Raw genomic sequence first — 16,244 nt, 5'->3', positions numbered from 1 at the left:
AATTAATAAATGAATGAGAAGTCAAGCGAGTTGTCCAAAATCACACACAGAGGTCAAACCCAGGGTGCTTTGTAATACAGCAACTTGGGTAGCAGCCACCTGGGCAAACTAGAATAAGCAAAGATATATAGGAAAACCACAAGGATCCACAGTTGTTGGCAAATAGCCCCCAGGATCTTTGTGAGCTGCTGTGTGGGCATTTCCTGCTCTTCCCCTGAGGAGAGGGTTAGAAGTGAATGGTTCCTGCTGCTGAGTGTGTTTGCAATGCCTGGACCATCCCTGCTGAAAGGCTCCATCCCATTGGCTTCCATCAGATAATATTACATCACAGCGATACAAGTGACCTGTACCTTTTCCCTTCCCACCTGTAGGCTTTTGATGTAACAAGATTAGAGGAGGGGGAAAAATCATATCACTTCAAAGGAGAGAAGTCATTTTATGTTTTTGTTTCTGTGTGTTTAAAGAATTGATTAATGGATTAGTTGATATGGCAGCAGTGTTCTCTCCCTCCTGTGAGGGCACTGATTAGATCAGCTGAGATGAGCAAGGCTGCATCCATGCGGTTTAATCATTCTTAGAATGAGCATTTTATTTCCTGATTTCTACTGTCACTTTTGTGAGTTAGTAATAGAAGAAACACTTTGGCACCAAGGGCTCAGATCTCATTTATCCTGTGCCTGAGCAAACATGGAAAGATCTATACAATTTCTCTCAGAGGTTACTGAGAAATTAATCCGGCTGCTTCCATCTTGAGATGGTGGAAAGGAGTGTGTAGGCAATGATTGAGGGGAATACTTTACAATAGGGAGGTTTAGGGGAGCCAGTATCCATCTGTTTTATGACTTCTATTCTCCAGCACTCTTTAGGTACCTGATGAATAGAAAAAAAAAGGGGGGGCAAGAGGGAAAGTCATAAATATCATTTAATGAACACTGATTGCACTTCACATTATGAGCTTTAGGAACTTATTATAAAATCCTCAAACAGGGGATGAGGTTAGTGTCATTATTTTCACTTAGAGTGTGGGCTTTGAGGCTTAGAGAGGCTAAGATTTGCCCAAGGCTACCCAGTTGGTAAGCAGCAGTCCAAATTCTCATGCTGGTCTGACTCTAGCAGATGAGTGGCCACAAAGGCAAGAAAGGCAGCTGGTGCCCTGAATGCTACTTCTGAGCTTCTCTGCCATGTGGTGGAGAAAGCTGGCCTCTGCACCAGCTAATTGAACAGAACTCCAGGTGTGCAGCATTCTGACCTCACCAGCTCGCTGCTCCAGGACCTTGAAATTAAGGTTAAGTTCTTCATGACATAAGAAAATGGCTCTGGGCCAAAAGAAAACAGCAGACAAGACAGGCTGAGATGTGAACAGAGTGGATAGCCCTTTTTGTCCTTTCCCTGGAAAAGAAAAAATCCATCAGCCTATTCAAACTGTAAATAGGTCAGTTCAATGAAAATATCATGAAAACCTGTTGAGAATGGCTATTTATTTGAGGCAAAAGATTGGTTGACCTCACTTTTTTCTTTTATCTGTTAGTTGCATTATTAAATAAACAGAATTTTCTTGCTCCTATTTATTTACTCAGCGAATATCTCTTACACATTGATTGGCATGTTCTTCTGGGTGCTCAGGCATTACAATATGGTGCCCCCCCTCTTTGAAGTTGGCTCTCTTATGTGCTTTTCTCTGGCAGGTTGTGCTTTGGAAAAGACAGTTTTAACATAACTTTTAGAGAAGACATTAAAAGAATAACATGCAGTTTATCACTAAACTCTTTAAGACCCTATCAAATAAGGAATGAACAATCTCAATGTAGTACATCTTCTCCATCCCCCCATCCACTTTCATCCCCTTGTTACTTTCCTTTATCTGTTGCATAAACCCATGCTGAACAGCAGAAAAACAGTGATAGCCAAATAAATAGAAGGGTTTTTAACTTTTGATAAACTTACCTGAATTTCACAAATAGTACATTTAGAAAGAAGCTCGATTAGCACAAGCCATGATAGTTGCAATTTGTGCATTAAGCTTATTTTGAATTACATAGTAGGGAGAGGGGAGGTAGGACTGTAATATTATTCAAGATGGGAGGCTTCTTTACATCATAAGTTGTATTGTAATGTCTATTTAAACAATTTCACAGTATCTGAGGGCAAGAAACCAGAAAAAGCTGGGTCCTTTGTGGGTGGACATTAGATAGTTGGAAAAAGCCTTTCTTGTCTCCAAGATGGAAGGCCTCTCACCTCTGCTTGGTCTTCTGTCTTCTCCATTCTTCTCACTCCCTAACTAGCTTCTCCCATGTGGTCCTCTTGCTCAAGGTCCCACATGGCTGCCTGGGGCTCTTCTAGGTCCAGCAAATCTCATGGACCTAGCATCCATCATGGACAAGTTGCAGGACAATGGCTTGAAATTGGAGGTAATCACACCACCATTTCCCCTCCTCCATTTCCAAAAGTAAAGTATCATTTGAATTCTGAAATTAACTGTGTCTCACTTTAAAAACTTGTCTTGATTAGAAATTTATGAGTAATGGCTCAGCAAGACAGCCAGGTCAGTGAGACCTCCCTCTGTGGGTTTTAATGTAAAATACTCCACCTTAATCCAATTATCTGTTTCATTTGAAAACAATTTCATTAAAAACAATCAAATGAAACAGATAATTGGACTTGCTATGCTACTTTTATTTTTGAATGAAGAACAAAAAGGTGAAATATATATATACATGTACATAAGCAAACAGCTATATAATGTAATATCTAGTGAGTATTTTCCCTCCCAATTCATGTTCATAATTTTTGGAACCTGTCTATGAAGTGATCTACTTTGGCATGAAAATTCAGGACAAATTCATCATGAAAGTGATTGTGTTGTATGAATAAATCTGTAACCTAACACAAAAGTCATCACTAAGTAATATGTAAGAAAGTGTAAGTCAAAACATCAAAAATTTTGCATACTTAATGTGTCTTTTACCTTTGCAAACTCTTAGCACAACCTCTAATGTATATTCAGAGAGTGTAAATTTTAAAAAAGTTCTCATTCCTATTCAAACCAGAGAACAGGCCTGTGGTTCTATCTATTACCACTTTTTAATTAAACAAAATTTTAAGCGATATTCCAAAATCTAGTGCTTGGCATTTAGAAACATCGTCAGTTAGAGATGAAATCCCTGTATGGATAGAGACTGATGAGGTCAGCCCAGAAAATTGGCGTGGATCCTCTCTAACTCTGACGTTCTGTGCATCTGCTAGGTGATTTGTGCTCATTATATAATAAGTTTCTCAGTAAAGAATTCCTTTCTCACGTGTTTCCAAGACAATTTGGTCAAATACCCCATTAGAGGATGACCAATTGGTCAGCTCAAAGCTGGGAGAGAATACTGTTCCAAATTAGTTTGGATAAGCAGCAGATGGAAGCATTTTGATGGGCTGTGGGTACAGAAGTTTCAGGAATCAAAATTCTCCTATTTTTCATTGTGACTTTTCTATTTTCTTTATAATTGGCAATAACTTTTAAAGAATAATATTTATAATTTAAAATGTTTATTTCCTTCAAAAGTTTTTGAATAATTTATATCCTCAAATTATGCCAGCCCTAATTACTACTCTGACCCCTGGAAGGGATTCAGAAGAGAAACTAGGGAAGGACACTAAATAATAAGTTCCCTAGGCATGAGTGCTTACACTGGGTCACAGAATTCCCTTCCAGGTTTTTGAAGTTGATTCTGGACAGATGAAGGCCCAAGAAGAGAGGCAAGTGAAACCCCAGCCATGCTTGTGAAGCATTTTGTATCTTTCCTAAATATTCTCTGCTTCATTAAGCCCTGATCTCAGAAGACGATACGGAAATTTTTGTTCCTTCAAGCTACAGCTATTTTCAATAAATTGAATTAGTGTTGTTTCATATTTAACCCTGGAAATTTTGGCTTTATAATCTAACCCTATCAGGGTTCCAAGCAACTATTCAATTCCCCTTTTTCTTGAGCTCATTTCATTCTCATGGAAAGCAAATTAATAAAATGTATGTATTTACCATATTTACATACAGTTATATAGCATTTTCTATATACTAGGAACTGTTAAAAGTGCTTTACAAATAAAACTCATTCAATTAATAACTACCCTGTGGGATAGGTGCTATTATTATTACTATGATGGAGTGGATGCAACTAAGGCACAGAGAGGTTAAGCAACTTGTTCAAGCTTGCACATCTAGCAAGTAGCAAAGCAAATTTACATTTGCTCTGCTATGTAAATAGGTGTTTCCAGAGGCATCAAGGTTGGTTAGAAGCTGAATATTTTTCTAAAAATATAATATTTTAATTGGTGCTAAATAAGAACACTAAACATAAGTTAAAACTATACCTTATCTGACTCTTCAAATGACCTATAAATTCTTAAATTAGTTGGGGCGTGAATAGATGTTATCCCTTACAAAACTGTCTCAGATCTGAATTCCTTCCTTCCTCATTCCTTTTAATCTTCTTTCCATCCTCCCTCCTTATCATATTTCTATATTTCTTTCTTTTTCTCTTTCAAGAACATTTACTTCCTAAAGCATAGCATCCATTTCCAATAAACCAACTGTGCCTTTTTTATTTGAAATCATATTAATACATATCCACATTCAAGATTATTTTGGACATGAATTCAGTGATGTAGAAATCCCAATCCTATAAGACACAAATCCATAAGGTTTTCCTTAATTTGGCTTATAGTCCTGTTTAATCAATCTTTGCAATTCAATTGTATCAGGTATATTGCTAAGGTAATACAATATAACATTATTAATGTCTCTCTTTCCTCCACCTTCTCTCTCTCCCTCCCCTGATTCCCCTCATAGCAGAGAATCTCCTGATACTGAATGTGCCCTTCCCCCATCCCCAGTAGCAGTGTTGTCTTTGTCCTATTCTGTTGAGTTTTCAGTGTCATCCATTTCTGATTTTATTGGAAGATCACTTTGTCCTTTGTAAGCAAACATTGGAATGAAACAGATCATGGAGCCAATGACTTCTCTTGGTGGTATACATTTTCATTTTTGTTTTAGTGATTGAAAATATGCTTAACCTGATAGGATGGGTGATTTCTCCTTTGAGAGTTTAGTACTCCCAAAGTTGGGCTTCTTGGATACATCCTGGGCAGTATAAATATTGAGAAACCTTCCAGGAAGCAACATGTCTTCAAAACAGATGCCCTGTCTTCCAGTTCCTCCAAGTCAGTCCGTAGTCTGACTATTCTAGTATCTGGAAATAATCTGGACTCAGGGAGTCTTTGAAATATTCTATGGCTAAAACTAGCAGTTGTTTTACGTCATCCCATTTATTTTTACTGTGAAATTACTTTGTTAAACCACCTTTCCTCAGCATCTATTTGTTTTTTAACAGTCCATGAAACTTCTTCTTTGTGTGGAAAAATGCACTAAGTGTTAATGAGATGGAAATAGGGAAAATGAAGGGACTGATTTTAAAAGCTGAGAAAGTTTTTGAAAACTTTTAAATTGGAGACTTTTGTGGTAAAACACTATTAGTGTGCTAGGGATGCCATATCAAAATAATAAAAACGGAGTGGCTTTAAAACAGAAATTTATTTCCTCACAATTCTGGAAGCTACAAGTCCAAGATGAGGGGGTTGGCTGGTTTTGTTTCTTCTGAGGCTTCTCTCCTTGGTTTGCAGTCCTCTCTGTGTCCTCGTGTGGTCTTTTCTCTGTGTACACACACCCCTGGTGTCTCTTTTTGTGTCCAAATTTCCTCTTCTTATTATGACAGATTGGATTAGGGTCCACCCTAAGGGGAAAAAAAACCCTCATTTTAACTTAATCACCTCTTTAAAGACTACTCTGAGGTACTGGGGGTTAGGACTTCAACATATGAATTTGAGGGGGAACACAATTCAGTACATAATAAATACCAAGAGATACTGGTTGAAATAATATTTTTAATACATATCTGAGCTTATAAGAAAGATAAAGAAATTCCTGTGTGCTAGAGGCAGAAAAGGGATCTGAAAGCCAGAGGAACTGGCTTTCATTTACTCCATGATAGTTGGGGTACAAGGTGTGGGAAGAGAGACAAAGTTTAGGTTTTAATGCCTTCCCAGAGGGACAGCACAAGTTGAGGGACTCAAAGAAGTCGCAAAGAAAGTGGGAAATGGGAACTGAGATCCCTCATTAGAGATGGGAAACTTAAAGGGTGGCTACCCTAAGAGGGACTAAATGTATTCACCTGTTTTGGTAGAAATGCAAGGTGTTTGTTTCTGTTCTGATTTTGATTACATTAAAAAATATATTTTCCATGTGCCTTTGATGGTGCTGGGGCTCAAATTTATTCTTGCTAATGGTGCTTCAATTCTAGGCTGAGAAATTAACATAAGAGTTGTTCCGGCCGGGCGCAGTGGCTCAAGCCTGTAATCCCAGCACTTTGGGAGGCCGAGACGGGTGGATCATGAGGTCAGGAGATCGAGACCATCCTGGCTAATATGGTGAAACCTCGTCTCTACTAAAAAATACAAAAAACTAGCCGGGCGAGTTGGCGGGTGCCTGTAGTCCCAGCTACTCGGGAGGCTGAGGCAGGAGAATGGCATAAACCCGGGAGGCAGAGTTTGCAGTGAGTCGACATCCGGCCACTGCACCACAGCCTGGGCGACAAAGCAAGACTCCGTCTCAAAAAAAAAAAAAAAAAGAGTTTTTCCCATGTGAATGATACTTGTGGAGTGAATGGAAGAAGGAAATAGTCATACTGTTTGGAAGCAACAGTTTAACCACCCAGAGTCTGGCAGAAATGGAAATCAAGATTTCCTTAAAAGCAATGCTTGCTTAAAATGACCTCCCAACAAAAAGTTCCAGAACATATGTGAAAACTGTGTTCTGTGAATATTAGGCAGCAGAATGATAAGTCTGCTGGAAGATTAGAAACAACAAAACTTGAATTAATAGATAAAACATCTAATACAGACATTCACATAAGTGTCCATAAAATTATTCAGGAGAGTAAAATAATGTTTAGAAGCCAAAGGAAAGAGTAAAGTGTCACTTGAAAGGATAAAGAAAATGCTAAAAAGAGTTTTAAAAACTTCTATATATGCAAGTCTTCTTCACTGAATTTAAAATACAGTGAACTGGGTAAATAGCAGATTAGACACAGTTGAAGAAATTTAATGAACTAGAAAACAGAGCTGAGAAAACTAGCCAGACTCTAACTCTGAGGGAAAGGGATGGAATACAAACTAGAGGATAAGAGTCATGAGTAAAGCTAATAGGATTTGCAAAAAAGAAACAAGATAGGGAGTGGGTAATATTGAAAGAAATCATGTCTGAAATTTTTCCAGATTTAATTAGCAACATGAATTGTCATATTGAATAACTCCCATGGACACTGACAAGGAAAACAAAAAATAAATCTACATGGAAACATAGTGTAATTGCAAATCAGTGAAGGGAAAAGTCTTAATAGCAACAAGAAAAGAGAGATTGATAGTTTATTGAGGATAAAATCAATTAGCAGAATTCTCAAAATCATTAGTGATCAGAAAGAGTAAAATGTACCTGTGAAATACTGATACCAATAATAGTCATTCTAGAATTCTCTGTTTAGATAGATTATTATTAAATGAGCACAAAATAAAGACATTTTCAGAAAAAATAAAAACTGAGAGAACTGATTACTCAGCAATCCTCATCAAATAAACTACCTTAAAAAGAAGAAAACTAAGAAGGAATGGGATGCAAGAAGTAATGGTAAGCAAATGAATTAATAAAAATGTATGTAAATCTAATGAATATGAACTGTAAAGCTTGATAATTCATTTAGGCAGAGAATTAAAAGCAAAGTAGAAATAAAATTCTAGACAATAATAACATGATGGTGGAAGGGGATAATTATTTTAATAATATCATTATGTTTTTCAAGAAAAGGGTAAAAACATTATATTTAGATGGTCAAACTAAGTAGCTTTGTTAACATATGAAGGATAAAGACTAAAAATAGAACTAAAATGTATACCTTCCCAAGCCAGTAGAAGTAAAAAAGAGAAATAAAACAAGCGTGATGAATACAGAAGTAGGCAGAAAAGAATACAATAAGAAAGAAAAACATATGGCAATTGGAAAGCATAAATGAGATGGTAAGAATAAATTCAAATTCATTGATATAATTAATATAAATAAATTAAATACAATTAAGAAACAACTCTATTAAAATAAATGAGCCAAAAGCCTTAACCCACCCCTCACTAAAGAAACTACACAGATTGAAAATAAGCATATGAAAAGATGCTCCACATCATAAGTCAGAAAAATGTAAATTAAAACAACAATGAGATACCACTACATACCTATTAGAATGACCCAAATCCAGAACACTGACAATACCAAATATTGAAGATGTGGAGCAACAGGAGCTCTCATTCATTGCTGGTAGGAATGCAAAATGGAACAGCCACTTTGAAAGACAGCAGGGCAGTTTCTCCCAAAACTAAACATACTCTTATCATACAATGCAGCAATCACATTCCACGGCGTTTACCCAAAGATATTGGAAACTTATGTCAACACAAAAACCTGCACATGGATGTTTATAGCAGCTTTATTCATAATTGCCCAAACTTGGAAGCAACAAAGTAAACTGTGGTACATCCAGAAAGAAATGAGCTATCAAGCTATGAAAACACATTGAAGAAACTTAGATGCGCATTACTAAGGGAAAGAAGCTAGTACAAAAAGCCTTCATACTTTTTAACTCCAACTATGTGACATTTTAAAAAAGACAAAATTATGAAAACAGTAAAAAGATCAGTGTTGGCCAGGGGTTAGAAAGGAGAAATGGATGAGTAGACAGAGCACAGAGGATTTTTAGGGCAGTGAAACTACTCTGTATGATACTATAGTGGTAGATAAATGTCATTATACATTTGTCGAAACCCATAGAATGTACAATACGAAGAGAAAACACTAATGTAAACTATGGACTTTGGGTGATGATAATGTGTCAATATAGATTCATCACTTGTAACAAATGTACCACTCTGGTGAGGATATTGATAATGGGAAAGAGTGTGCCTGTGTTGGGGAAGCAAGTATACGGCAAATCTGTGCACCTGATGTTCAATTTTTCTGGGAACTTAAAACTGTTCTGAAAGTCTATTTCAGAAAGAAAAACAAAGACAAGAGACAGATTCACTTTTATATTATATGAGACACACTGGAATCATAAAAATACAAAAAGGTTGAAAGTAAAGGGAGGGAAAGATATTCTAAGTAAATATTAATAGAAATTTGGTATAGTTATATTAATATCACACAAACTGTGATGCAAAAGGCATTATAACAAGAGAAAGATTATTACTATACAATGATTAAAAGATTTACCAAGTATTTAATATCTCTAAGAACTCCAAAGCTGCATACAACTACCAAAATAGTCTCAAAATATATAAAGTAAAAACTTATTGCATTTTAATAACTAAAATCCACAATTTTAGTTGAGAACTATTTCTACCTTAATTCTCATATTGTGTGCTAGATCATAAAGTTAGAAAATTAGTATGATTTGACAAGGCAATAAACAAGTTTGATGATAATATAGAACATAAAATCCTGCTTCCCCAAATCAAAAGACACTCATTTTTCTCAAAACACTTGAATCATATTTAAATATTAATTGCATGTTATGTCACATAGCAAATCTCAACAAATACTAAGTAACACATACACGACAAATTCCTTATTTATAATGCAAAAAAGTAGAATAAATAAAAATATAGAAAAATAATTTAAAAATTAAGGAAGTCAAAAATTGCAGTATTTCTTGCATCAAAGAAAAAATAATGGACAGTAAAAGTAGATATCAAAACATGTGTGATGAAACTAAACTGGTTCTTAGAGTGAAATTCACAACCTTTTTTTTTTTTTTTTTTTTTGAGATGGAGTTTCACTTTTGTTGCCCAGACTGGAGTGCAATGGCACAATCTTGGCTCACCACAACCTCCGCCTCCCAGGTTCAAGCAATTATCCTGCCCCAGCCTCCCGAGTAGCTGGGATTACAGGCATGCACCACCACGCCCGGCTAATTTTGTATTTTTAGTAGAGACAGGGTTTCTCCATGTTGAGGCTGGTCTCCTGACCTCAGGTGATCCGCCCGCTTGGCCTCCCAAAGTGCTGGGATTACAGATGTGAGCCAGGGCGCCTGGCCAGAAATTCACAACCTTTTATGTATATATTACAAAAGAAAATATATAAAGTAATAATATAATCATCTAACCCAAAAGTTAGAAAAATTAAAAGGAAATTAAACCCATATATTGGCTTTTGTGAATAGTTGCTGGGGACTGGGGGAAGGGGAATGGAGAGATGTTGGTCAAAGGGTAGAAAGTTTGAATTTTGCAAGACAAATAATTTCTGGAGATCTAATGTATAGCAGTGTGAGTATAGTTAACATACTATATGGTATATTTGAAATGTGTTTGAAGAGTTGTTCTTAAGTATTCTCACCAAACACACACAAAAGAAAGATAATGGTAACTATGTGAGGTGATGGATATTTTAATTAGTTGATTGTGATTATTTCACAATGTATCGAAACATCAAGTTGTGCACCTTAAATATATACAGTTTTTATTTTTTCAAAAATATCTCAATAAAGGTAGGGAAAGATCAAAACTCAATAAAGGAGAAAAAAAATGGTGAGAGCAAAAATGGATTAAATCCAAATCAGAAAATATGGAGTCAACAAAATTAAAATCTATTTCTTCTAATAAAATAGACTAATCTGTGGAAAAATTGATGAAAAAATGAGAATATAAAAATAATCATTCTAGAAATGAAGGCCATAACTACTGATGCAGCAGAATTTTATGAGAATTCCATGAACTACTTTGTGCCAATACACTTGAAAAACTTAATATTTTTTAAAAATAGAACTTAGCTGAGAATGACTCAACTAGAAACGGAAAATTCAAAAGGCTTGTAATAATTAAGCATAAAAATACTTTATTCTAACCACAAAACACAACATTTAGACCAAAGTGTATTTTCAGCATAGTCTACCAAACTATCAAAGAACATATAACCCATTTTTCATATAAACTGTTCTGGGAGAAGATAAAATAATAAATCAAAGTCAGATAGGGCTTCTGCCAAGAATGCAAGAATAGTTTAAAATTAGAATATCTATTAATGTTACTCACCATATTAACAGAAAAAAAAAAGAAAAAATAATCTGATCACCTCACAAATATAGGAAAGGCATTTGATAATATTCAACACCCATTCATAATTTTTAACAAAATTAATATTTTTTAGAAAATTAAGAATAGAAGAGAGATTCCTTAAGCTGATAAAGTATATCTACCAACTACCTAACCTGGTATTCTATTTCACAATGAAAAGGACTCTCTTTAAATTCACAAAGAACACAAAGATGCCTGTTATCATTACTGAAAGAATGCAGGAAATGCAGGGGAAAAGTATCCCTGAGTGTTAATAAATAGTAGCATTTTATTATCTGTAGCCTCATATAATGGAATTATATGGTCACATGATTGCAGAGAGAAGCTGCCCAGAAGAATTAGCATAGTGACGACAACCAAGAACTTGCAGACAATGCAAAGGTGATGTGATAAAGTTAGGGGGTGGAGGAAAGACTAAAAATGCTGAAATAATGCCATTTTGTATCTGTGTTTCATGTCCTGGCTTATTGTATGCAATTATCCTGCCATGAAAAGATAAATTCTCTCTGCAAGCATTGGAGGTGCCGCTTGTCAGTGAGAAGCAGAAGGAATTAAGACTGCTAAGCATGGCAGATTTGGCAGAATCCCAGTCTGAGAGATGTAACATGTTTTCTAGCTAAGAGGGGAAGGGGTTTGGAGTTAGGCCCTGACAGTTTGATTCCTTTGCATCTTTTGATGTCACTGTTACATTCTTAAAAGAAAACGTGATTATTATAATCTTGTTTTATGCAGCATTTAAAGTTGGTTGTTTTGGAGGGATAAGGAACACTGAATTTATGCCACTAGCGATCACGGGTTTTTGCCTAGCTTGGACTTCGATTTCTATAATAACTCTATGACTCTAAAAGATGTGCATTTCTAGGCTGAGGAAAAGTTAAACAAGCACAATAGATTCATTTCAAATAAGGCCAATTTGAAGACATGTATCAATTTTCTTCTATTCCCTTTTGTTTTACTCTCTAGTTAATATATATTTAGGAGTTCTTTCTTTTTGTGTGGGTAGAATATAGACGTAAAAGTAGTCCATTTAAAAACTCATAGATGAGATACTTGATATAGGTCCAGTCATTGTCTTTATTTTTATTTATAATTTATATAATATTTATATAATATTATATAAATAATATTTTATATAAATTTATTAAATATATTTATTAAATTTATTAAATATATAAATAAATTTATATTTAAAACCCTCTAAACTTTTTGAAAAGGTTGGAAGCATATTATAGCAACAACACATTTGACAGAGAATAATTAAAATTTTAAAATAAAAATAGATAAGCAATTATGGGAAATGGGAAAAAGGAAAGACTATGTACCTCTAACATGGAATTATTTAGTTACTAAAGGTGCATGCTGTGAAATATCAGAGAAACAATTTTCTAACAATAATCATAATCATAATAATTAATTATTTGGCACTTAAGCACGGTGCTAACTGTTTTCTACATATTACCTCATTTAAACATCACAACAACCTATTGAGTGAGGTTGGTCTATAGTCTTTTCCCTATTTTACAGCTAAAGAAACTCAGGCACAAAGAGATTAAAGAATTTAACCTGTTGTCACATAACTAAGAAGTAGTGGGACTGGGGCAATCTAATTCTAGAATACATGTCATTTTCTCCAGTATGGCCATTGGTGCGAAATCATTCAGTGGACAATCGAATTGTATCATTCTAAGAAATAAGATTTTGCTTAGCTATCTCTGGGGGAAAAACCTCAGTATTTTTTTTTTAAATTACTTCATGGTTAACATGGAGCAGAAATGCTATCTACTGTTTTCTGAAAACTTCAACCATGTCTTGGCATTTGAAGATGTGACTGACTTGCCATATGATATGTTGTTTTCTATTGGAAAAACACTATCATATCCTAGGAAATCTCTGAAATGTTCCCCTAGCACTTTGATTTGAATACTCCAGGAAATTATTGCAAATAAAGAATGTCTTGCATAGTATTTTTTGTGAGGTCCTTTATTATCATGAAACCTTGGAATTCCTGATGATAGGAAGCTTTGATTTGAGGAAGATTTGTGGCTATAAAATCTTGAGCCGAACTGGAAAGGGAGGGATTCTCTTGCTGCTGGCTACATCTTCCTATTTTCTCTTCGGTTAGAAGGCATTTTTCCTTAACATTATTACTTTTTGTTCCCACCCCCTGCTTCTGCCAAATTTTCAACTTTCATGTTTCTAGCATATACCAAGTGAGAAGAGGGAACTAATAATAACATAAAGTAAAACCCACTGTTTACAATCAAGGGCTGTGGCTTCAGTCACTCCTCCAAGACGGTGCAATGCAGAGCACCTGGCTGCCTGCTGCTCAGCCTTGGCCTCTCTCTGACTCCTACTGTTTTCCATTTACAAGGTGCCTTTTGTGATGAACAATGTAACCTTCTGAGGTGGAACAGATCATAATTTCATTGTAAATCATAGGAAATGACAAAATATTTGGGGGTCATACTCTTCTCAAAAATGATGACTGATTCAGTGTCACTGTTGGAATAACAAACAATTAGGATAGTTTATAAGTGAATGTGTTTTCAATTCATATCTGGGATGGAAGGCAGTGAGGGCAGGCAGTGTGGCAGGAAGAAGAGATGGAGGCAAGAACTACACTACTCCACTTAATGTGGTTTGATTCATAAACTGGAAGACTTGCAACTGAATTACATACCATTCAGTTTTAGCTTTGCCTCAGTATCTAGGATATTGCCATACAAATGTTAAATATTAAATCAAGTTCACAAAAAAACTTAATATGACTCATGTGTTTTTCTGTCTTCAGCTTCTAGGTTTGTAAAAGACCTTATAGCTCTTTCTACTTCTTATCCCTCTGCTTTCCCATAAGGCTGTGTGTCACCAGAATTTCTTACCCAAGTACTCATAATAGCTGTATATGAAGAGCAGACCCCAGGTGTGTGGGTCTGTGCTATTTAAAGTAGCTTACTACAAGGAAGAAAAGTCTTTGAAGCCTCATGTTTTATCTTAAAAACAAAAGATAATTTTGACCTCCTCTTCTTAATGCACTTGTGTGTGTGTGTGTGTGTGTGTGTGTTTTAAATGAAAATAATTTCTTTCTCTTTCAAATATTAGATAAAATTTATGTTCTAAAAATATGTACCATGCATATTGCATTGGCTTCTAGATCACTGCACTGCCACATACCTATATATTGCAGTTTGAAAACCATAATATCCTAAGCAATCCTAGACAACTTTTTTTCCCTTAACAAAGAGACAATTACATGTTTTGTTGTATTATTTGATAGAATTTGATTTCAGAAAACTTAATATGACATTTGAATTCTTAAAACTAATATATAGATAATTCCATACTGTTAGTAAGTAGTGAAATAAGACAACACATGAGGATATTCTGTTTTCTTTAGCCCATACATCCAAATCTCCAACAACCTGCTCAGTCAGCTTGGCCAATCCAACATAGGCACCCCCTCAGGCCAACAGTGGGCACGTTTCTCTGGCTGACCTCCTGGGATATCCTTGGTCATTTTTGCCCAAGTATACCTGGTTCCTTGGAAAGGTCCCATCCTCCAGGTTTGCTCAGTGCAGCCCTATACCATGGCTTAGCAGCTTTGTGATGGCAGCACTCTCCTAATCATCAGGGGAAAGCTCAGTAAATTCATTTGCAACAATTAGCTGCTAATCAAAGCGTAGCTAATATAAATGTATTATTCTCTTCCAGGATTTTCTTTCCTCCCTTGAGATTTCTCCAAGGATTTCCCAGAGACCTGATTGCCCCGCTTCTATTGATTCTTTAGTAACTGGGTCTATCTTCTTGCCTTGCTGGATAGAAAAAGCAGCAAGAAAGCACTTTTTCCCAGTTTGACCAAACAGCCTCCTCTATCCTCTCTTGGTAGTTAGTCAAGTTTCATCTGCTTCTGGCTTCTAATTCCTGGAATGAAAAGGAGGGGGCAGACCCCAAAATCAGCCGGGGCTCCTGAGAAGACACTCTCCATCACCTCATCCACCCAATGACAATGGCAAAACTCTCTTTGTAATGTAGGCTTTAGCAACGGAAGCATCCTCCAGGATAGTGGCCAAAGTGAGGGGTGGAACAGGTCTCCCTTCCTGAGACCTTTAGGCAGCTCTCAATAGGTAATAAATGTCATGTAGGAAGCCCTGTGATTTACAAAGTGCTATTTCAGTGTTTCACTTGATTATCATAATAGCTCAACAAGGGATTTGTAAGAGGAATAATAGACATGTTAGTGCCACAGATTTGAGAAGAAAAGAGAATCATCTACTAGATTAACCTTAAATGTCCTCACCATTGTTCTTATCTTGGTCCATGAACGCCAGTGTTTTCAATCTGATGATTGGTTTGGGGAAGAATCTTTTGTTCATATTGGATTAATTGGTTTCTCATTCCTAGTTGCAAACTTTTCACCCTCACTAGAGGTGAATTCTTCATCTTTTGTACTCTGTGGCTCTCCTACGTGGAGGTGTAGAAAAGCTGCCTTCAATCCCACTCTTGCCTTCTGAAGTTCAGTTTCACATATAACTGGGGCATGGGCAAAAGGATATGATGGTTTTTTAATGTTCTCAACCTGCCACATCTCTAACTTTCAAATTCTGAAAACTAACATGTCTCTTTTAATCCAGCCCAGCTCTATCTTTGGCTCTGGTCCTATACATCACACAGTGTCCAGCCTGCCATATGCTGGTTTGTGTCAGTGTTTAGCAAAAGAGGATGCTGAGTGGGTCTGGTTGCTTGGAACATTTACTCACTTGGCCCTGGGCACTACACTGGCTTCCCATCTGCTTCTGAGTACAGTTCTGGGATCTGATTCCAATTCTGAAAGTAGGAGATGGTCTGAGACCTACCCTCACTGGGACCTGGCTCAACATTAGGTACACAGACCTTCCTTCTGGTTTGGCAGCTTTCAGTCAATTTAAACTTAGCTCAATTCATTAAGCACTTTTTGAGCAACGTAAGAGTTATGTCCGGTTGAAAGTAAAGTTGGAGTTAGGAAACCTCTATTCCAGCCAAACCTAAATGTCCTAGAT

General features: G+C 36.1%; 1 protein-coding gene across 1 annotated transcript in view; it reads left to right on the top strand.

Moving 5' to 3' along the window:
• Positions 1–16,244, top strand: part of PLCXD3 (phosphatidylinositol specific phospholipase C X domain containing 3) — a 187,140-nt gene that overhangs the window by 71,178 nt on the left and 99,718 nt on the right. The gene's annotated exons all lie outside the window — the stretch shown is intronic.

The sequence above is a fragment of the Theropithecus gelada genome, chromosome 6, assembly GCF_003255815.1.
Source record: "Theropithecus gelada isolate Dixy chromosome 6, Tgel_1.0, whole genome shotgun sequence".
Taxonomy (NCBI): domain Eukaryota; kingdom Metazoa; phylum Chordata; class Mammalia; order Primates; family Cercopithecidae; genus Theropithecus; species Theropithecus gelada.
The sequence above is the reverse complement of the archived record's forward strand: the minus strand, read 5'-3'. Positions and strand labels throughout refer to the sequence as shown.